This window comes from Triturus cristatus, chromosome 1_2 (genome assembly GCF_964204655.1).
Source record: "Triturus cristatus chromosome 1_2, aTriCri1.1, whole genome shotgun sequence".
Classification (NCBI taxonomy): domain Eukaryota; kingdom Metazoa; phylum Chordata; class Amphibia; order Caudata; family Salamandridae; genus Triturus; species Triturus cristatus.
This window is the reverse complement of record NC_140580.1, coordinates 421,820,347-421,843,172: the sequence shown is the minus strand read 5'-3', so window position 1 is coordinate 421,843,172 and position 22,826 is coordinate 421,820,347.

The window sequence follows — 22,826 nt, the reverse complement described above, 5'->3', positions numbered from 1 at the left end:
CTAAGATGATTTTGAGAGTAGAAATGGTCAAGGGACCCTGTAAGAGAGATTATATCATAATTTGGGATTTTGAAATTTTGAAATTTTGTACTTTACATTGAACATATTCATTTTTGTCTTCTCCTTTGTGTTGCCCCCCCTTTTTTAATTGGGAGAGTACGTTAATTATATAAATACTGATATTGCATTATTTGCACAGAACTTTTGGTAAATATAGTTGATTATAACAAAAAAGACATAGAAAATACTGAAAAGCATGAATGATTTCGATAAATTGTACTTTACATGGAAATTGTTGAGATATGTCAAATGTATCCCTTAACTTACCAAAATGAAGCTTTTGCTATTGTGCACAAATTCAGAAAATTTAAATTAATGAAATTATATTTACACTATAGAGAAGAGTTTAGGTAATATCACAAAAAAAAACCCAAAAATGTAAAAATCTCTCTATGAAATCGCTAATTAGTTGATCCCTTCTCAACTTTTGAGAATTTGTTTAACTTTTGCACAAACACTAATGCACTTTATATAGAAGAAAATATATATGCAGCCTGTTTTTTCATGAATTGTTTTAAGTACTTCACAGTCATGATCATTATTTTTATCCAATTATAATGAAATCTTTCGTGTTGTGGGAGAGCGATACGTCTTAAAATAACAGTGATTGTTAAAGAAAGTTTTATTTGTTAAAAAAACTCACACAAAAATGTAAAAAGAGAAAATGGACTTAATATTGCACCTATCACTTTAAATAAGACAATCTAGACGTAGAAAACCCTATGGTCCAGTTGAAGGCATATCGCCGAAACGCGTAGACCGTTTGTATCCCCTACCTTGGAGATGGAATAAATTATAAGAAAAATCCAACCTGCTTCGAGTCCTGATTGGGTGCTCTGGATGCCTGTTACTACCGGACGGGTAGTTTTGGTGAATTCCTTAATATATATATATATATATATATATATATATATATATATATATATATATATATATATATATATATATATATATATATATATATATATATATATATATATATATATATATATATATATGTATATATATACATACATGCATATATATATATATATTCACTGAAAAAACCATAGGTTTCACACACGTTATAGTTAGGAATTAGCATTTAAAAAACCTTGCAAATTCACTTAAAAAACCATAGGTTTCACACATGTTATAGTTAGCTGGACATTTCACTCGTGAAAAACCATTGAAATTCCCCCGTTATAGTTAGTGCAGGCAACTATAACTCACGCGACCGCAATCCTCTGCTGATGACGTCAGATATTACATCACTGTATTTAGAAACTTATTTGCCCATGTCTTCTTCCATTAATTTTTAGCTATACATATATTACAAATATTTTTTTTTCAGAAAGACACATATGTCATCAGTGATGTAATATCTGAAGTCATCAGCAGAGGATTGCGGTCGCGTGAGTTATAGTTGCCTGCACTAACTATAACGGGGGAATTTCAATGGTGCACCGTGCGCGCGCTGTGGCACGCGGTGCACTTCACGCACCGCGCGCCCACGTTACGCAGTTCGCGGAAATTTTCCGTTTCCACCATACGCGCAGGCTACGCGTACTCCGCGATTTTTCAAAATAAATTAAAGGAAATTTTGGCCCTTGGGGGTCCTTCTGGGACCCCCTGACTAAGGCTAGGGGGTCAGGAACTGTCCAACCTGCCCCCTTTTCACGTTCTCCACCTTTGTTTTTCACCCCCTCAGACTGCGAGAGACAAAATGGCGGCCGACACTTCCTGGTTTCGACCGATTCAAATGTTTACTAAGATCTAACAACCAATCAGCGGGCGCGTACGGCAAGTTTTACCGTACGCGCACGGTGCGCCCTCATAGATATATATCTATGCTTTTTAATGCTATTTTCTCAGGAAATACTGAACATATTTACACCAGACCTGCAAAAGGCACATCCCTGACCTGAGGACTACTTCTCTGCCAAATTTCAAGTAATTCTGTTCAGCCGTTCGGGCTGTAGCTTGGACTAAAGGTCCTATGGAAAAATGCATGGGGAAAACGCGTTTTGGGACCCCCCCTTTTTCTCAGCTCCCGCTTGACGAATCCCCCCGAGACTTTCAGGGAAGGAGCGGAGCGGAGCGCCCCACCTATTTTGAAAATTTTGCGAGGACTCGTCAATCGGCGCCAAAGTTATTCCAAATATAATGTTGCGGATTTCCTATGGAAACACGATCCTAACTATAACTATCTACTGGCGACCGCCAGTAGATAATATATATATATATATATATATATATATATATATATATATATGCACACATTTAAAATGAAAACAACTAATTTGGTATTTTCATAAATTTTCAAAAACAACATAATAAATTAACATAAAAAGTCAGCAAATAGGAACAGTTTCTTAAATTAAAAAAACCATTGTAAATAAGAAACAAAATGCATCCTAAAGAGGAACTACAGCAGGAAAGTGTCGCTCTGTTGGATGGAAACTCAACATAAGAAAACTAAACTTCAAAGAACAAATAAATGCTCCTGAAAAAGTAACTTTATAAAAACTATCTGATAATAACTACAAAAATATAACTAAAAATCATAAAAATTACTAAAACTGTACCATATATTTATATATCCACAATACAAGTACCTCAACTATGAGAAGACAGAAGCACAAAATGAAAGAAAAAACCAAGGAGCAATCATCTGAAAATGACAAGACCAAGAAACACTCTAAAGTAAGTATAATTAAAGCATGACATTGGATTTGAAGTAAAGACAACATATTGGAACAATTTCTAACCAAAACAAAATCAATACATTTAAAATACAAAATAACTACACACAATAAACTTACAAAACTAATATATATATGCCCCCAAACAGACAGCAAGCAACCCAAAGAGTCAGCAGAACCAGAAGAAAACCACCATTGAAAAGTGACACTGGAAATGCACCAAATAATATCTAACTTTTGCTATGTCAGGGCTACTGTTAAGAATTAGATCAAAGAAAATATTAGGAAACATAATCATACCATAAATGTTGCAGACTTAGAAGTGAGAAATGTCCTACAGGGCCTGAGAGAGTGTAGTACAACTTCAAAAGAGGAATGATTCTAAAAAATATTTTTGCAAATGTTCCTGAACAGGCATAACCTAACTTCCTAGCACTTCAACCCTAAAAAGATTAATTGGCAGAACACATAGAGCATCAAGGGAAATACTAGTAGCAACTAAATGCTGTAAAGAAATAGACTCCAGCACTTACTATACACACACAAAGAAACGCCCTTCTTACTATTTGACCACAGCAATAATGATAAAAGACTTATAATTTATGCAATTTACTAATCTTTAATACAATGCTACACATAAACAATGTATGGCACATTTAAGGTGTGCACTCCATCACTGAGTCAACTACATACAATACATGATAATATACTAACATCCCATTATTGTATGTACTTCTACCTAACAAAGTGCAACGTACAATGAAATGCTAACACATAAAAAAAATATTATGATCCTAAAAAAAGTCCTCATGGATTTTGAGCAGGAAATACTTTAAATATATCGATACACTACAACTCAGGAGTGCTACTACCACTTCAATAAAATGATATAGAGACCTACATAGATCAAGCCTGAGCGTAGAGTACACAACTAGCCTGGATTCACACATGAACATCTGCCCATCTGCGCCCATCCTCAGCAGGACACAGCTGGGCTAGGCCATCCCCCTTGGTTCTACGGGAGCGGCCAAGTACCGGTAAGGAAATATTCTATTCCCATTGCCCTTTATGAATAAATCTAATCGTGGGATAATGGTTAAAAGGAAATTACTGCCCATTACTGGGAAGTTGCCTATGAAAAACGCACCCATTACTAAATATCTGAAAAATGCTATGGGGTTGATCAATAATGAGATTATTCAAGTTGAGGAGCGATTGGTGGCCACAAAATCGGCATTGGATGCTGCACTAAAAGAGACTGGATAAGAGTGTGGGCCAGATTCACCAGTATTAGCGAGAACCAGGACTGAAAAGGAACCTGTTACAGAGGCACATGGTCCCTGTGTAAATAAAGAAGTTAATGTTCCGAGGGTGGCTAACCCCTGTATTTCAACGACCCCTCTGGATATATCAGTACTATCTAATAATTCAGACCTGGTCTCCCCACCAGCCAAAAAGTCAAAGCAACAATTACTGACAACCACCGTACCTTCAGTAAAAGCTAAGCCAAAGAAAGGAAAAAAAACCCAGGGGTGGCAAAAGGCACGGAGGCAGACGATACAATGAACCATATGCAAAATGTGCAAAACATAGAAACGTTTTTTTTAAAAATGTCATGGCAAAATTGATCACATTGAGCGACGCCTGATGTTGGAATTTAAATTAGTGAAAAAGGATGTTACCTATTTATCAGATCTGGTCACAGAATTATTACCACTAAAACCTATGCACAAGGCATCCCCTGCAAGCAAATCATTTGTGAGGCCAAAAGAAGGACCAAGTACCTCAGTCACCATTGGCAAAGCCCATCGAAGGATCGCCCTAATGCACAACATGTGGCAGAATCCAGGGCTAACAAGGATAGCAACATTAATCCCTTAAGGACTGTTGATGTTAATCAAGGGAATGAAGCGAGCAGGCTTTTACGATCCGCGAACTATAGCAAGGTTTCACTCCATCTACCACCCCAGGCAACTCCTTATGTCATTGTCATGAAAAACGTCCCGAAAATTGTGGATGATAACATAGAGTCATGGGAGACTTTGAAAAACCAGGTTGTGCACTGGTTTTCTTCAAAGTCTAATTTTGGCATTGATTTATTACATCAGAACATTATAATGATAAGAAGAGTGAACTGGGTGGGCAGCACCAGAAATTCATGCCAGGAAGACTGTGTAGTTGTGAACTTCCGAAGCAGAGAGTTGGTAGGGTACCTGATGGAAGAACTTTTAAACAAATTCGCTGAGCCTTTTTTACAACAGGATGAGTCCATAACTGATGACCCACTTGGATATTTTTATATGCCTAGAAATTAGTCCATATATAGTAAAGTAATCAACCTCACCGTTTCAATCCATTTTCGACCGATCCCTCACATAACAGTTCACCCCCCTAAGAGGTTGCAGTGAAACTGATTGCTTGAGGGAGAACACTGGTCTAGGAGTAGTCTGTAATAAGGACTATGGTGCACATGCATCAAACTAAGAAATAGTGATTCCCAAATAGCGAAAAATAAGGAATCGCTATTTAGAAATTGCTATATCCAATGAAGGACCAATTTTGCGATTTTTTTATCGAATCGGTAAATTCGCAATCGCAAATAGGGATACACGCGCTGAGTCACGCTATTTCCAAAAAGCCTAATACCCACCTCGCTATTAGCGAAATCGCAAATAGCGAAATCGCAAATAGCGAAATCGCAAATTGCGAGGCCGCTTTTTGGTGCATGATGATGACATCCCAACCAGGAAGTCATCCAGCCCATGCTTCATTCAGTGCTCAGTGAGAGTGAGAGGAGGAGGCTGAGTGCAGGAGCAGAACAGGACATCCAACTACTGTGCTTGCAGACCTGTCCCTTGTTAAAAATTAATACTTCAGCATCAGGGGAGAGTACACCAGGCAGGAAACGCAACCTGAAGTTTAGTGAGGGGGAAATTGAACACCTCATTGAGGAGGTAGTCAACAGTCATGACAAGCTATTTGGCAAACTGCCACTGAAGGTCCCAGAGGCACAGAAGCTCAAAATCTGGCTCAGGATCCTGAATAAAGTTAATGCAGTGGGGGTCACCCACCGCTCAATAGACGAACTACAAAAGCGTTGGTACAACCTGCACAGCCGTGCCAAAGAGAGGATTGCTGAGAGGCTGAAGGAGGCCAAGAAGACCGGAGGGGGACCAGCAACACAGCCTGGGAACACACCCATGGAGGACCTGGTGGAGTCCACACTCCAGCCTGAAGCTGTTAGGGGAGTGACCCAGCTGGACACATCCGGAGCGCCCAGCACATCTCAAGGTAAGATGCATGCAAGTGACCATTACAAGAGACATATACAAATGTGCACATCACCCCAGTTCAGCACAAGTGTACAGAAAGCAACTCCAGTCCATATTTTCCACCCACACCCAAATGCATTATGGGAGACACAGGCAGGTCAGGCAGATTCGTAGGCAAATGGACAATATGAAATTAAAACAAGTGAACAATATGTGACAGTCAATAATCTATTGAGGCCAAAGTATGCTTCATGTAACACGACATAACCCTTCCAAAGAAATTAAACCTTGAACTGTTTAACATCACAGATGCAGCAGAAGGAGAGGCTGTGCACAGTGACTGCGGGGACACCCAGGATACTCCGGCTGTGGCTGACATCGATACACCTGTGGCCCAACAAACAACAGCCCGTGCCCCCATTAAACGCAGGGCCACAGTTCCACCACTGCAGACCATGGAAAGTGAGGATGAGCCAGTAACAACACCAGAGACAAGCCAGACTCAAGGTACCCCCACAAAAACACCCCAAGCACAGCTCCGGCACAGCACAGTCCAAAGCCGGAGGTGCAGAGCAAGGTAAAGCTTCACATCGCTGGAGGACCAATCCACAAATGTCTGGGGTGGGCTGGAGGCACAGATGCTCCTGGTACAGCGCCCAAATCAGCACGATAACAAGTAACATCGCTGTCATGAGTAATTGCATGAGGGAACTCAATACAGCTGAGGTGGAGGGCAACAGACAGTCAAATGCGGCCATGCAGGAGCTGACCAGGGTGATGCAGGAGGGCCAGGTGACACAGAGGAGACGGCATTGCCAGTTGATGCAGAACTTACAAGGCTATACTGAATCAAACAATTGCCTGAGCACCAACACTGCACTACTGTTCCATAGGTCCATCTCCATGCAGATCGAGCTGACCCATTGTTGTGGGGATGTGGCCAAGACACTGGGCCAGGTAACCAATGCCGTGGACATAATGCAGTCTGCCACTGGTGGGGCTAGCAATGTGACAGGGAAAAAGGGGAGGGAGGAGGCTTCAAGACTTAGTAGCCTGTCAGTGCCAGTCACCACTTGCAGGAGGCGCGCCACTTGAAGCACCACACCCTCCGTAGGCTCCATGAGGGATGAAGATGAAGCAGGTGAAAGGCGTCTGGCGGTGCGTGGAAGGAAAAGATAGACAGGCATGTCCAGAGCCAAACAACCAAGGTGAAGTAACCATTGCCACTGATATTACTAGTGGCAGAGTTTCAAGTCCTATGATTATGTCATTGTATAATTTTTAACCAATGCAATCCCTGTGCTACTTGGCACGTGATATGTGTGCTTCAACACTACAACATGATTTAATTATGACAAATATAGTAGTTAGGAAATGCTGTGTCTTGTCTCATCATTACTCACCTCAGAAAAAATGTTGTGTGATTTCTGCACGTCTCCTTTGCACTTCTGCTGAGCTAGCCCTATGTGCTATTCTTAGTTGTGGCCCCTGCTGTGTGTGCTCCTCTGGTTCACTGTCGGTGAGTTCAATGGGTATGTCCCTTCTGGTGGCAATATTGTGCAACTTGGCACATGCAGCCACAATTCTGCAGCAGAGGTCGGGCCGGTACTGCAACTCACCGCCAGTCTTGTGGATACAGCGGAAGCGACTTTTCATCAGCCCAAATGTGCGTACGTTGACATTTCGTGTGGCGATGTGCGCTGCATTGTAACTCTGCTCATTTGGGGTAGCCGGGTTGAGGTAAGGTGTCATTATGTAGTTTTGCACAGCATATGCACTGTCACCTACAGGGTAGTGAGCAAAGGGTTAGTAACAGTTATGCTTTGCCATTTGACCATTGTGTGTGAGAAATCATTATATGAGTTTACCAAGCAGGTGTCCTTCGCCAAAATCACCCCTGAGCAGACTGGTGTTTTATGCCACTGTGTCTGAATATATAGGAGTCATGTGGGCTCCCAGGGTATTGAGCCACAATGTCTGCGATCATATGGTTGACGTTGCAGACTACTCGTATGTTGATTGAGTGATAGGATTTACAGTTCCTAAAAATGTATTTATTCACTACTCGGGGACAAATGGCAACATGCGTTCCATCTATGCATCCTATTACGTATGGGAACTGGGCTACCTGGTAGAAGTCCTGTTTGGTACCATTCAATTCCTGTGGGGTTGTGGGGAAGCTAATGTGGTTATGGATCCTTGTCATCAGGGTGCGCAGGAAAGAATTAATGATACATGAAAGGGAACTTTGTGACACCCCTCTAGCAACAGCTACTACCCCCTGGAAACTGCCGGACACAAGTAGGTGTAGGCAACATAGGAACTGCACATGAGTGGGGATGCCATGGGTCCTATGAGTGTGGCGCTGCATTAGGGGTTCCAATTCTGCTATTAGATCAAGGTTAATGTCACCTGTACTTGTAGATTTCTTCATCTGTTTGTCCTAACAATGTGATGCGCACTCTGAAGATGCGCTCCTGTATTCTCCTTCTTCGCTGTGCTGCTACCTGGAGCCTCATCCTCCTCGCCATCAGGTGGAGCGCTGCCATTGTGAAAGTTTCAGAGGCCTCCTGGGTCAGTTTAAATAGGTTTCGGATGATTTGCACCTGTATGGCATTTTCACTCATGGTTACCACCTAATTGTGATCCTTCTTAAATTGCACTTGCTAAATAGTGAATTTCGTTAAAATCACAGTTTGCGATTTTTCATGCATTTGTTTGCAATTTCCTAATTGCGATTCTCTATTTGGGATTCCCAAATAAGGATTTCGCTAACAAGGATTCTCAAAGTATGTCTCTGCAAAATTTGCAATTCCTTATTTTTTCGAATTCAGGGTTTTTCTCAGATTTGTGTTCATGCAGTGGGGTTAGCTAAATTGCGCTCGCAAAGAGGATTTATTTGCGACTCGCAAATATTGTGAACCGTATTTAGCTTGATGTATGTGCCTGTTTATTCCCACCTGTAATACAAACATGTCCTGGAATGTTGCAGGGGTAAAAAAGGAAGTTAAAAGATGGGGAATGGCTAAAGATTATACAGGATTGCATCTTAATTTTGATGCTAGAAACCTGGCATACTGAGCCCTTCTTTACTAATGGATTCAAAACAATTTCTACACAAGCCACCCCTTCTAGGGTGGGGAGAGCTAACGGCGGCTTAGCTGACTTAATTTCAGTAACCTCACCATTAAAACACTAAAGAAAACCCATACTTCATCACAGTTCTATCAGTTTTTATATGTTTGCTCAGAGGGGAAACAGTCCATTATTGTAATATATTTTTATAACAATAATGGTAATTTTAATTGTGTAAAGTGTAAAATTTTAATTGGAGAACAATGCGGATACTGCGACCAATTTGGTGACCCAATCCTTAACTTTCCACATAATGCCTATGGGGACGCAATCAATTCTACTATTTACAAATAGAACTTAGAAATCATGGAGCCGGGTGAACATGATGGAGAGAAAATCACTCAAACATATGAAGGGGCGAGATCTTCCTCAAACATTGACCAGTGTGAGGGAAGTGCAAAGGACTAGTGGAAAAGATTTCATTCATGCAAGCCTGTTTAGCGACCATCACCCGCTAATCTTGACCCTGAAGCTGAGCCTGCCTCGGCAAGAAAGTGAGAAGGGAGCTTATTTAGACATTAAAACTCAAGGTAGTAATGGAGTTTCTATTAAATGGTTGAGCGTGAACCCAACTACATTTATGGAAAACTTAATAGGGAAAAAACAAAAAGACATTAACACCTGTTTGCATAGTTCCTCCTTAAACACAGATATTGTAATTGCTTTTTACAATATCATGACTGAAATTACTGGTGATTTAAAAACGAAAAATAAGAAAAATAGTGACCACAATCCCAGATTATTCAATCAGGAGTGTGCAAAGATGAATAGGGAACTCAAAACAGCCCTAAAAGCAAGACCCAGGGATAGTGAAAGGATTAGCTCCTTAAGGAAAAATTATAAATGTTCCCTGAATTTAAGGAAAACAGAAATCTGAGAAGGCTTGGGAAAAATTGATTCAAGCGGCAGAGACACATGATCCAGTTTTATTTTGGAAAACAATAGATGACCCTTTTTTTAAGGATACAACAGAGGCAAAAATAGATACCCTAGTAACACCTGATAAATATAGACAAAGCACACTGAGCCTTTTTTTAATCCGAACGACATGATTGCCATGAAAAATGGTAACCGCAATCTTATTTTGGTGGAAACTGTTAAGATACCACCAATCACTTTGGACGAAATTAAAAACGCCTTAAACAAAAGTCTGATTGGCAAAGCTTCAGGAACAGACGGGGTACCTATTGATGTTTTTAAATATAACATAGATTTTTGGTCACCAATTTTATTAAGTGTTTTTAATGCCACTACATGAGGAGTGTTACCCGCAACGTGGGTAGAAAGCATAAGAGTACGTATTTTTTAAAAAGGCGACAGAGGGAATGCTAAGTGCTACCGCCCCATGTCCCTTCTTGATTCTACATTCAAACTGATGGGCAGAATCATGTTGGGAAGGCTGGAAAGCTGGGTTACCAAGAACAATATCCTAACTGAGGCTCAGTATAGACTTAGAAGGGGTATCGGGACGGTGAAACAATGTGTACACCTTGAGCTATCATTAGGGAAATACACCCTAGCTAAGGAAGGTCAGCTACACCTCTGTTTTGCCGACCTTACCAGTGCTTTCGACCTGGATAACCATGCCAAATTATGGCAAACACTGGAAGGGCTGGGCGCTCCTAATGATATTATTATTTACTTTTTGCAGATTTACACCTTTTTAACTCCTAGAGTACAGTTTGGCTCAAAAGGCGAATGTACCCCTGATTTCAGAGTCACTCGGGGGATACGACAAGAATGTGTTTTAGCGCACCTTTTATTCTCCTTATATATTAATAATGTTGATTTATTCTTTCAAAACCTAAGTGTTGATGTCCCCAGAGTCGACAAACGTGCCACCCCAGCACTCCTATACGCAGACGACGCAGTCCTGTTGTCAAGGACTGCGAATGGTCTACAATGTTTAATTGAAAAATTCATGCAATTCATGACTGAAAATGATTTACAGTTGAACCTTAGCCAAACTTTCGTCATGACGTGCGGGAAAAGTAAAGTGAAGAACAGGCAACAACACGTGGAAGGTGCCCAAATTAATAGGGTAACATCCTTCACTTACTTGGGAATTCTTTTTAATAGGAATGGTACTTGGGGCGCACATATTGACCTATGTAACTTGAAATTTTTGATATCGTGCGAGGGCATTTTTAGATTCTCTACAAAACTAAGCAACAAACCGGTACGGGAAATCCTTACTGTGTATAGGAGTTAGTGTATAATTGGCGCATGCTATGGGGAAGCCATATGGGGGAGGGCTAACACAACCCTGTTGTAAACCCAGGAAAACACATTTTTAGAAAGGGTGTTGGCAGTCCTAAGCTCCACTGCCTCATACATAGTTCACAAAGAGCTGTGCGCACCTTATATTAGCGATTTTATAAGCATGGCAGCACTTACTTTTTGGCATGGAATCTGGACGAAAGATGAGACTAAGTTTACTAAGGATATAATTGCCAGGGTGTTGACTCATTTAAACGCCTCACAAGGTTCCTGCACGGCATGGACTCAAAAGTCCAAAAGCGTAGGAGGAACAGAGGGCCATGTAGGGCCCCCTTTGTTTCCTCTCCTCCAAGGTTTACATGGAGTAAGAAGTTCCATGGAGAGGAAACTCATAATATGCTTCCTGGAACTGCGGTGGTCCTACTAAGCATATTGCGACCTCCTGACTGCCATGCCTACCTCCAGGGAATGGCAGTTCTCGTAATGGAGCGGTAGGACCGCCAGACTCATAATTCGGGCCTAAGTAACAAACACTGCCATAACTTACTCTTAACCCCTCACCCCACTCATAAACCCATAAAAAGTGACTGCAAATTACTCTTATCTGAACCACAGGGCAGGAATGGTGTGTAGCAACTGCAAAGTTGTTTAACAATGCAAATTCTCAGTACAAAATCATGGAAGTAGTAAAAAATTGCAGACAAAATGGACTTAAAAAAGTCACATCCCAAAAGAAACAATGGTTCAAAAATTATATTTTTTATTAATGTTTGTGTATTATTTGAACAAAAGTGAACGAAGTACAATGTGTTTTATTGTTGGGAAATGTTAAAGAAATATATAAATTGAAAAGTACTGAAAAACAAGTGCTAATAATTTGCACAGTACTTTTAACATATTAAAATACAAAAAATGTTGTCAAAAATAGTTTTATGAAAAACATCACCATAAAACATGTTTAAACAAAATGTATAAATAAAAGTCTATTATATAGGAAATGTACATTTTTGGCACTAAAATAAACTTACTTTATGATAATAAAAATATGCTACAATGACATTCTTATAAATAAATGTATTTTCTAAAAGATCTGTTGAGAATATGTGGGCAACTAAATGTATAATCCATATAAAATACGTAAGTAAATAAAAAAAATAATAACATTTATTCTGATACGTTAGCTACACCTACAGAAACAAATATTATCATATGGTAACACTTTTTGGAGGTCAGATTTTCCTACTCACTCTCCAAACTAAGGTTCTCTGGCAAAAGTGTTGGACATTGAGGGCAATGGATTTACTATTCCAAATCTAAACATAGCCACAATGGGGATATAATTGGACTTTGGAGGGTTAAGGTTTACTATTCTCATTTCAATATGAAGTCACATTAGAAAAGTGGTGTACTTTAGAGGAGCCAGCTTTCCTACTCCCACTCCAAATGTAGCCATATAGGGGAAATTTTGGGACGTTGTGAGGGTCAGATTTACTATTCCCTCTGTAAACCTAGCCACATTGGGAAAAGTGTTGGAATTGTGCGGGTCAGATTTAATGTTCCCATTCCAATCATATCTACATAAGAGAAAGTGTTGGGTTTCCAGTGTGGCAGATTTGCTACTTCCACTCAAGACTGAGGGCCTTATATTGAGTTTGGTAGTGCAGGAGCGGGACCGCCCTTCTCTCGCACTGCTAAACCTGTGTATGACCTGCCCGCAAGATCAGGAGTTTTCACCTGGTCTGGTGGGCAGTTCTTTGGCATTCCCCGGGTGGTGCATATGAAATAGGCACTGCAATGAGAACGTCAAAGGCAGTACCTGCACAGGATGGACAGCTGCAGTCCATGTCGTGCAGGTACTGGTTTGCATGCAAACAGGGGGGCACATGTTGTGCCCCTCTGTGTGAATCCCCATGCGTGAGGCAAACGGGGGCCCTGTAGGGCCCCCTTAGTTCTCTCACCACCACTCTTTGCATTGCAGTCACACAGCCATGAAAAGTGTGGTGTGAGGAATCTCAGAATATGCTTGACCGGGCCGCAGCGGTCCCGCCAAGCATATTGCCTCCTCAGGAACACATCACAACCACCAGAGAATGGCGGTTCCCTGGATGTTGTGGTGGTCCCAGGGAGGCATGACCAGCCTAGTCATAATTGGGTTGACGTGAGACCACTAGCATGAGTCCAGTGGTCCGTGGACCGCCAGACTCATAATAAGGCACTTAGGGGGCTATTAGGATGGCGGTCGGAAAATCTCCCCGATCGCCATGGTAACAGGAAAAGACCGCCCGCAAGGACCGCGGCATAACCGCCGGTCCAATTCGGATGCTCCGCAGTCGATATCCAACCATGGTGGTCGGATTCTGGCGATTAACATTGCGGCGTTTGCTGCTGCCAGCAGCACAACTGAGGTGTGAATAGGAGCATATCATGCATGTCACTGCACTGCGTGGCAGGCACTGCACAGTGCCTGCCACCTGGTACAGGGACATGTAGGTGGGTACCATGGGGACCCCCCAGTGCACCCACACCCCCCAAAACATTGGGGGCCCGCAATGGGCCCCCGCAGATATTCTCCGCATGCCTTTCGATGGTGGTTCCACCGCCGCGGAAAGGCTGGCTACCGCCGGCATCATAATCGTGCCGGCGGTGCTTGGCCCTGATCCGCAACAATTGTAGCGGTCCAGCTCTGCCTGCCAGGCAAGCGAGGGGACTGCAACCAGCGAAAAAGTGGCAGGTGGAAAATCACACCGCGGCGTCCATCCACCCGCCATCCTAATAGACCCCTTAGTCTCTTAGAAAGTGTTGGCATTTGGGGAGTCAGATTTACTATTCCCATTCCAAATGTAGCCACATTAGAGAATGTGTTGGACTTTAGAGTGGTCACATTTATAATTATCACTTCAAGCATAGCCACATTGGGGAAATAGTTGGGTTTAACAGGAAGTTAGATTTACTATTCCTTCCCCTAACTTAGCAACACTTGATAAAGTGTTCACCTTTGTGAGAGTTAAGAATTAATGTTGTCCTTTCTTTGTAACAACATTGCGGAAAGCGTTGGACTTTGGGAGGATCTGATTTAGTATTTCTACTTCTAATGGTGCAAAATCTAAGGAAGTGTTGGACATTTGAGGAGGTCAGATTTTCCATTCCAACTCCAAACTTGGCCAATTTGGTGAAAGTGTTGGAATTTGGGAGGGAAACATTTCTATTCATATTCCTATATCAAATTTACCAACCTAAAAATACGTAGTCAATAAATAAAGCTAACAATACATTTTTTAAAAATCACCCAAAAATTACAATTGCAATAGACTTTTTTTTATATTATTTCATATCTTATTATACTGTTTTTAAAATAGGGAAAACATTTCTATTATACAATAACACATCCAAAATGTCAAAGAAATTCATATGAAAACAAAAAAAAAAACTGTAAAAAGAAATATTACATTTTTCAAACAGAATTCAATTGCAACATATTTAATTTTAGAATGACCTTTTTGATAGTTTTTTTAATAAATGCATAAAAAATCAAAATATTCTAGTTAAAAAAAAATTATACAATTATAAAAGTACTGTAAACATAAAAAATGCTATCATCTATCTATCTATCTATCTATCTATCTATCTATCTATCTATCTATCTATCTATCTATCTATCTATCTATCTATCTATCTATCTATCTATGATGTAATTTGAGATGCTATCAGTGATTTCATAAATGATGCCATTGAACATGTCATAAGTCGTGCAATTCATGAGGTCATAAGAAGAGCATAGTGGGTGCATAAGTTCTAGTTAGCTCAGTAATTATAACTGATGAACTGCAGAGATTTTGGGTTTTAAATGATACGTTTTATCTGAATTTTTACGTATGATAGTGTCACTTTAAACTTTGTGTTGTTCTGTGAATTTCGGAGCATTTTTGTAACGTAAAGCAAAAAATGATTACCATACGCAATTATAATGCCACTTTACCTTTGGTTTATTCAGGGAATTTCCTGGGTTTTGTAACATAACTAAGATCTTATTACCATACCCAACCACTGTGGTAGTCAAGCCCCCACAGCACATGCCCTTTTGCCATGTACTACATAGAACTAAAGAGAAAAGAACTGTCCCATATCTACAAAGAAGTTATGCAGTTCTGATTACTCCTTGTGCTGGTGCACTTTAATCTGCCATGCACCAACTCAGGCACCCCTCCCGACATAGTGCACAGGTGTCTGCATTGTAGCAGGCATAGTATTTGTGCAGGAACTTCTATTACTGCACAAAACCTATGTTTTAAGGCAAGAAAGACATGGAGAAATATAAATATTTCTCATTCTTACGCCTTCCTCAGGGAGGCGCTGTATTTTGGTGTAAATCCCAGTCTACAAATCTTTGTAAATAGGCATTTGTTTCAAAACCCAAGGGTGGTTGCACAAGAACATCCATGCACCACCCATGGAATGCTCCTGTGACACAAAGTAATGCAAAGCAGAGCACTGAGTTGTATATTGTTACTTTTGGTCACAAACCAATGCAAGCATCATTTGCATTGGTTTGTAAATTCCAATCTATACTATGCATTGGGTCTGCACAAACAATTTACCCTAGGGGGCTATAGGGGGCGCAATGCGCAATGGCCGCTCTGTAGAGCTGCTCAGCTGGCCGAGCTCACTATCCGGCAATAATCCTTGGAATCCTGGCCTGTTATCTGCCTCAACCTACTGTACCAGCCTCCTAGACAGCGGCGGCCTGTTGTGGCTGACTTTTGGGAGAGACCATGGCATCTTTGCAGAGTTATCGGCGTGTAAATCATCGGACCTCGTGCGGACAGCATGGCGGCTCTGGGCGTGCTCGGACTGGGCGCTTAAGGTAGGCTGCGGCTGGTGCTGAGGGAGCTGGGGGTACCAGTGCTGTGCGCGGATACCTGGCCTGGCTTGCGGTGTGCCGTGTGGTGACTCCGGGGGGGTCAGTGACACTTAGTAGCCTGCACTTCTGTGCACTGGTGAGCTGTGCTGCCTCTGGGGGCCTTGACAGCGCGGTCTGCAGGTGGTGAGACTAGCGGTAATCTGTGCCGTGTTTCTGGACCTTGCGACCCACCGGTGCGGAGTCGCAGGCCTGCTGTGGGCTGCTCGGTGTGCCGGTTCATGTCCCGAGCTGCCGCCGCTTAGCGCTTGATTCTAGATTGCGCACTGCAATATCGTCTGCTGGTGGGCCTCCTTGCTGCCATTGACCCCTGAGCATTTTGAACCTGCGGGGGATATCGTGCCTTCTGGAGCGGATGGCGGCACTGAGTAAGTTCCGATTGTGGTGCGCCCCTGGAGGCCACCGCCGAGCTGTGCGATCCTGTGGTGCCTGCCTGCAACTACTATTGACTGTGTTTGCCTCATAGGCGCTGTCTGGATGGCGCTGTACCTGCCTAAGCACTTCCTCCCATGCCTGGTCCTGCTTCTCACCCCGGCTCTCCAGATACTGGTGTCAGCTCCAGATACAGACCAGTGCTGTTGTTTCTTGCTGCCTGGTGTTCCTTCCTTTCCTCCAGCATGGTACTGGCCTAATGTGCTGGCCGTTTGCTCTTGTATTGCCATCATCATCGGTTCATGTCGTTATAGCTTGCACGCTGCAATGGTGTGGTCGCTCTTCTAACTGGTCACTTGAGGTTGATTGGGGAAGATTGTAACTTGGACTTTTGAGGATAAGACGCTTTCTTCACGCTGCTACATACACGGCCTCCCTGGCCCCTTTACAGTGCTTTGGTGCTATGATTGCTACTATCACTGCCACTCACTGGGACACCAGTACACTTCGGACACTGTGACGGCCCGTGCTATCTAGCCAATTCAACATTCGGGGCGCGTTACTCTGGGTGTGCACTATGGGGAAGAGCCAATCACGCCTCACTTTCGAGCCCCGGAAGACCGGCAGAACAGCACAGCATGCGGCCTCAGACTCGGAGGCAGACATTCCCAACGATCGGTTGACAAATATAGATAAGACACTCCTTGCGGTTCAGGCCAGCCTACAATCTATTGATGGCAAGATAGATCACCTTAACCTCCGTATGGATGACATGTCATCCAAGCTGGACAAGCATGCGCAGCATCTGGGGGAAGCTGAGATGCTCATCTCTGATGCAGAGGATGGGCTGCAACAGCTTACCCAGAAGACGTCTTCAACGGAGAAGGTCCTTGCTGTCATCCAGGCCCGTAATGAGGATTTGGAAGCTAGATCGCGCCGTAATAGCATGCGCATTATGGGCCTGCCAGAGTCCACGATCACAGGGCGCCTAGCGACCTACATGGAGAAGCTCATACGTGATATCTTTGGCTCCGAACAGTTATCGCAAGTCTTAATCGTGGAGCGTGCCCATCGCTCCTTGGCTGCAAGACCCCCGCCGGGTGCCCCACCCCGTCCCCTTATTGCTCGCATATTAAATTACAGGGATCGAGATGTTATTCTTTGCCTTGCAAGGGAGAGGGGCACCATCACGCATGAAGGAAACACTCTTGCTTTCTATCCTGATTTTACATTGGCAGTACAGGAGGCTCGTCGGGGGTATCAACCTGCAAAGGAACTACTTCTAGCAGCGCACATCTCGTACACTATGCTCTATCCTGCCAGGTTACGTGTGGAGGACAACGGGAAATACAGGTTCTTCACCTGTCCAAAATCGGCTCTAGACTTTGAAAAGACTATATCCCGTCGTAATCGATCCCCTAGGTCCACGGGAGGCACAGATGCTGGGGATACTGATGATGCGGCTGCTGTATAAGACAGACGCTGACGCAACTAGTCCACAAGAGTGCATTGTTTCTGGCCTCTCCTTTTTGGTGTTGATCTATGTACTAATTGCTGGGACATGTGGGGGGCTGCGAGGGAACCGGAAATGGTGACAACAGATGTTTTGATGGCTAGGGGCCTTTATGTTCACATTATGTTGGGATGGCTATTCTACATGTACTAGATTGTTAGGTAACTACAGCGCTTGAGGCCACCTCCTACTTAAACCAGGAGGGAGTTTGCGCTCGACACCCCACCTATATGGCTGTTCCCCGTCAATGGTTACTTTCTTGGTGTTCTCCTAAGGATGTGTTTGTGGGTGTTCGGGATGGCTTTGGCATGTTGGGGTTGCTGAAGTGGGTGGGGGTAGTGTGGTGGGAGGGAAGGGCTTATGGGTTGTTCATGTGGCCAGACGAAAACTTGTTCCATCAGATATTGCTTATGTTTTTCTCTATGCACTCAGTACAAGTGGTAGATTCTGCAATCAATATGCTTTGTTTTTAATATGCATGATAATGGTGTGACTGTCCGCTGTTTAAAATGGAATGTGAGGGGGCTAAACTCACCGAAGAAGATCAGCCAGGTGCTGGCTTACTTAGATCGACATAACATCAGCATTGCCCTTTTGCAAGAAACTCGCTTGACATGGCATACGGATCACCTAGTAGGGGCCCGTTGGGCTGGCTTTCACCTTGCCACCTCCTATTCCTCATATAGCTGTGTTTTTTTACACTAATACGGAGAGGTCTCTCTTTTACAGCTCACCGTACGCATACTGACTCTGAAGGGCATTATGCTACCGTACATGCTATAATGGCAGGTAAACTGGTCACCATAGTTAACTGTTATGGTCCTAATGTAGATGACCCTGAACTATTCAAGAACCTTTTAGCGACTCTGCGTCACTGGCTTGATGCGGCAATCTTATGGGGGGCGACCTCAACATGCATCTGGACCCCAGAAAAGACAAGTCTAGAGGTAGGGATGGGCATTCACCAAGAGCAGCACAGGTGTTAAATTCCGGACTGGAAAAGTTTGGTTTGTTAGATATCTGGAGGCACAGACATATGGACACACTTGCCGGCACACGTATTTCTTCTATACATGACAGCTGGTCCCTCCTGGACTACTGGCTGGTAGGGGACAGGGTGGCGGGCTGGGTAACCTAGGTAGAAACCTGCCGCGCACGCTTTCTGATCTCTGCCCTGTCCGACTCACTCTATGCATTCATACGATAACCACACGGCCCTTCACTTGGCGCTTCTGCTCTAGTCATTGTTAGATCCTCTTTACTTAGAAACCATTTGTGAAGCTATTACACACTACTTTGCTGAAAATACGGGGACGGTCGCTAATGCCGGTGTACTATAGGGGAGTCTTAAGGCTACTATTCGGGGCACGTGCAACAGTACTACAGCTGGAATATTAAAAGATATTCGGGGTCAGATTGCCAAGGTAGAAGCTACGCTCACTCGACTTGAGCACGATTACGAAAATGCACCCACTGAATCGACTCTGGCATCTCTTAAAGTAGCCATACTCGAACATGCGAATTTGGCAGAAGAAGAAATGCGATATATATCCCAGTGCTATGTGGCTCGCTCTTATGGTGAGGGGGGACGGCCTGGAAATCACAAAATTAAACACCGCCTGAGCCACGACATCATTGCTAAGATGACAGATGCGTCGGGAGGAATCATTATAGCATTCCTGACGTTGCGGAGCAGTTTAGAAAGACCTATGAGACACAGTACACATCTCAGGGTGAGACTGACCGGGTGGAATTAGATGCATATTTGTCACAGGTGGCCATTGCCTGGCTGTCAGAAGGGCAGAGGGATTATTTGGGTCTTCCTATCACAGTAGAGGATATCTGTGCGGCCATTGCCTCTCTCACTAACAAAAAAGCCCCGGGCCCGGACGGCTTCACCTCTGAATTTTACAAAGCTTATGCGGAGGAGCTCGCCCCTTTTTTGCTGGAGATGTATGCGGAAGCCTATGACTCGGGTATCCTTCCCCCATCCCTTCGCGAGGCCTTAATTAGTACCCTGTTAAAGCAGGACAAAACTCCTGAACACTGCAACTCTTATAGGCCGCTATCACTAATTAATACTGACGTGAAAATATTAGCAAAAATTCTGGCCTCACGCCTTCAACCGCTGATGCAGAATTTGGTCCTCCCAGTCCAATCAGGGCTCATACCCATGCGTTCTACACCTTACAACCTCTGTACTTTATTTGCATTGTTCCACACTCTCTCTCCTGAACTACCAGCAGTGGCTGTCATGCTGGACGCCACCAAGGCGTTTCATTCAATTGAATGGGGATATTTATTCTTTATACTGCAGCGTTAATGAAGCCCAGGTCCCCAAAGCGATAGTGTGTGATAATAGGGATGTCCACATGCCCAACAGAAATAGCGATTGTAGACCTGTAAAGAAAGTGTGTGATAACTGTTGAGTTCTAGTCCCTCTAGAGACAGTCTTTTATGATAGACATGATGCTGTGCCTGCAGAGATAGTATGGGATGACAGTCATATTTAAGTCTCCACAAAGTGAATGTATATTGATGCCCAGGTTCCCACATAGATAGTGTGAAATTATACACATACCCTGGTCCCCACATCGATAGTGTGTGATTATATGAATGCCCAGGTCCCCACAGAGATAGTTTGTAATTTTAGGGATGTTCAGTTCCCCACAGGGTTGGTGTATGTTTATAGTGTTCCCACAGTCTCTGCAGAAATAGTGTGTGATGATAGTCTTGTTCACTACCCCACAAAGATAGTATTTGATTGATTATATTGATGCCGAGGACACCACAGAGATAGTGTGTAATTATAGTCATGTTCAAGCCCCCACAGAGATAGTGTGAGAACACAGTGATGTTCAAGTACCTACTGTGATTGTGTGATTATAGTCCTATTCAAGTCTCCACAGTGATGTGTGTGATTATAATTATTTTGAAGACCCAGAAGAAATAGATAGTATTAGCCTGGTGGCTTAGTAAACTAATATATCCACTTAAGGGATTTGTGTTTGAACACACACACACATGTTTGAATCCTAGTGTCCCACTTAGACTTTCATTCTTCCACGGTTGATAAAATGAGCACCCTTGACTTGGGTAACAAAAATCTATTGTTATTCAGCACCAAGATACCCCCAGGCATGAGTGTGCGCTTTATAAATATACATCGGATGATGTAATGTGATAATAGTGCTATTCAAGTCCCCGTGGGAGCTAGATTGGAATAATCCCACTTCAAATGCAGCAATAACTGAATTGGACTGTTTTCATCCCTGAAGGTCCAAACTTACCTATAAATCTAAACATCTGAGTTCTCATTCTCTTTTCTAGTCACCACCTTTTCTACTAGTCTCCATATGGAAAAAAACTACATTTCTGATTGTAACAATCTCCCAGCACTAATTATTTCTGACCCTGTTGGCATATCACAAAAAAGATCGTAATATAGCAAACCAAATTGTGCGAGCATCTATGCCTAAAGTAAAACAAAGCACCCTACGTGACTATGTTGGACTCCCCCCAGTACAAGGACACCACAAATGTGGAACTTGTATCTGTTGTGAATCCACAGAAGAAGGTAATTTATTTGAATATAACTCGGTCTTTTGGAAACATGATTCTTTTACTAACTGTAAAAGTAAGTCTGTGGTATATGGTATATGTTGCCCCTGCAACCTATTATACATAGGAAAAACAAGCCAAGAGATCCGCATAAGAGTGTCACAACATAAATCGCGCATCAATAAAAATGTGGAAACAGCTCCATTGGTCATGCATTGGAAAACTAAAGGACATCAGATTAATGATTTAAAATGGACGGTGATATCAAAAGTGGAACAAGATCCAAGGGGAGGCGATTTAGAGCTTAAACTATCTAGAAGAGAGGCCTTTCTGATATTGAAGTTCAATACAGCTATTCATGGACTGAACGAGCTTTCTGAGCTATACAAATTGAGTTAAATGTACTGTCCCATGACCTGGACCATTTCGTCCTCTTAAAGAAAAGATTTCCGCTTATGAGCATAAATGCGCGGATATTTTTCCTTTTCCATTGAAGTATTCACTCTTCGTCTTCCCTTGAGCATTCACAAAGGATAATTCAGATTTACCACTGTTCACAACCATCGTCCTGGAGTGATCACTATAATTTAAATATTACCCGTAGTCACTAACTGATGGGCTTTATAACACACAGAACTAAGCCTGAACTCTCTGTCTCCACCAGAGTTAAATATTATGTATAAAGTTTTTGTGCCCTCCATCTTGGATCAGGCATTCTAAACAAGTCCGTTATTTGTTTCCGCCAACTGGGATTTAAACAGTGCGATCACGTGTTTGTCACACGTGACTACGATCAGCGTTGACGAACGGACTCCGCAAACCATCACTAGTAACGAGGTAAGCCCAGATTCCTGGCTGCTTTCAAACTTGTTCACACAAACTTGGTGATATTATGACTTTTTTCGTGAATATTTACCTGTAATCTCGATTCACTTTCCGCCATCCCCGCAAACTAAACATTGGACCTTAACACTCTTTGCAGATTTAAGGATTTACTCTGCTCCACGGACCACTACGTGACTAAAAATAACGCACATCAATTTTCCCTGGAACCATTGGTGACGACAGAATTCACAAGATGGGAATGCCCTAGG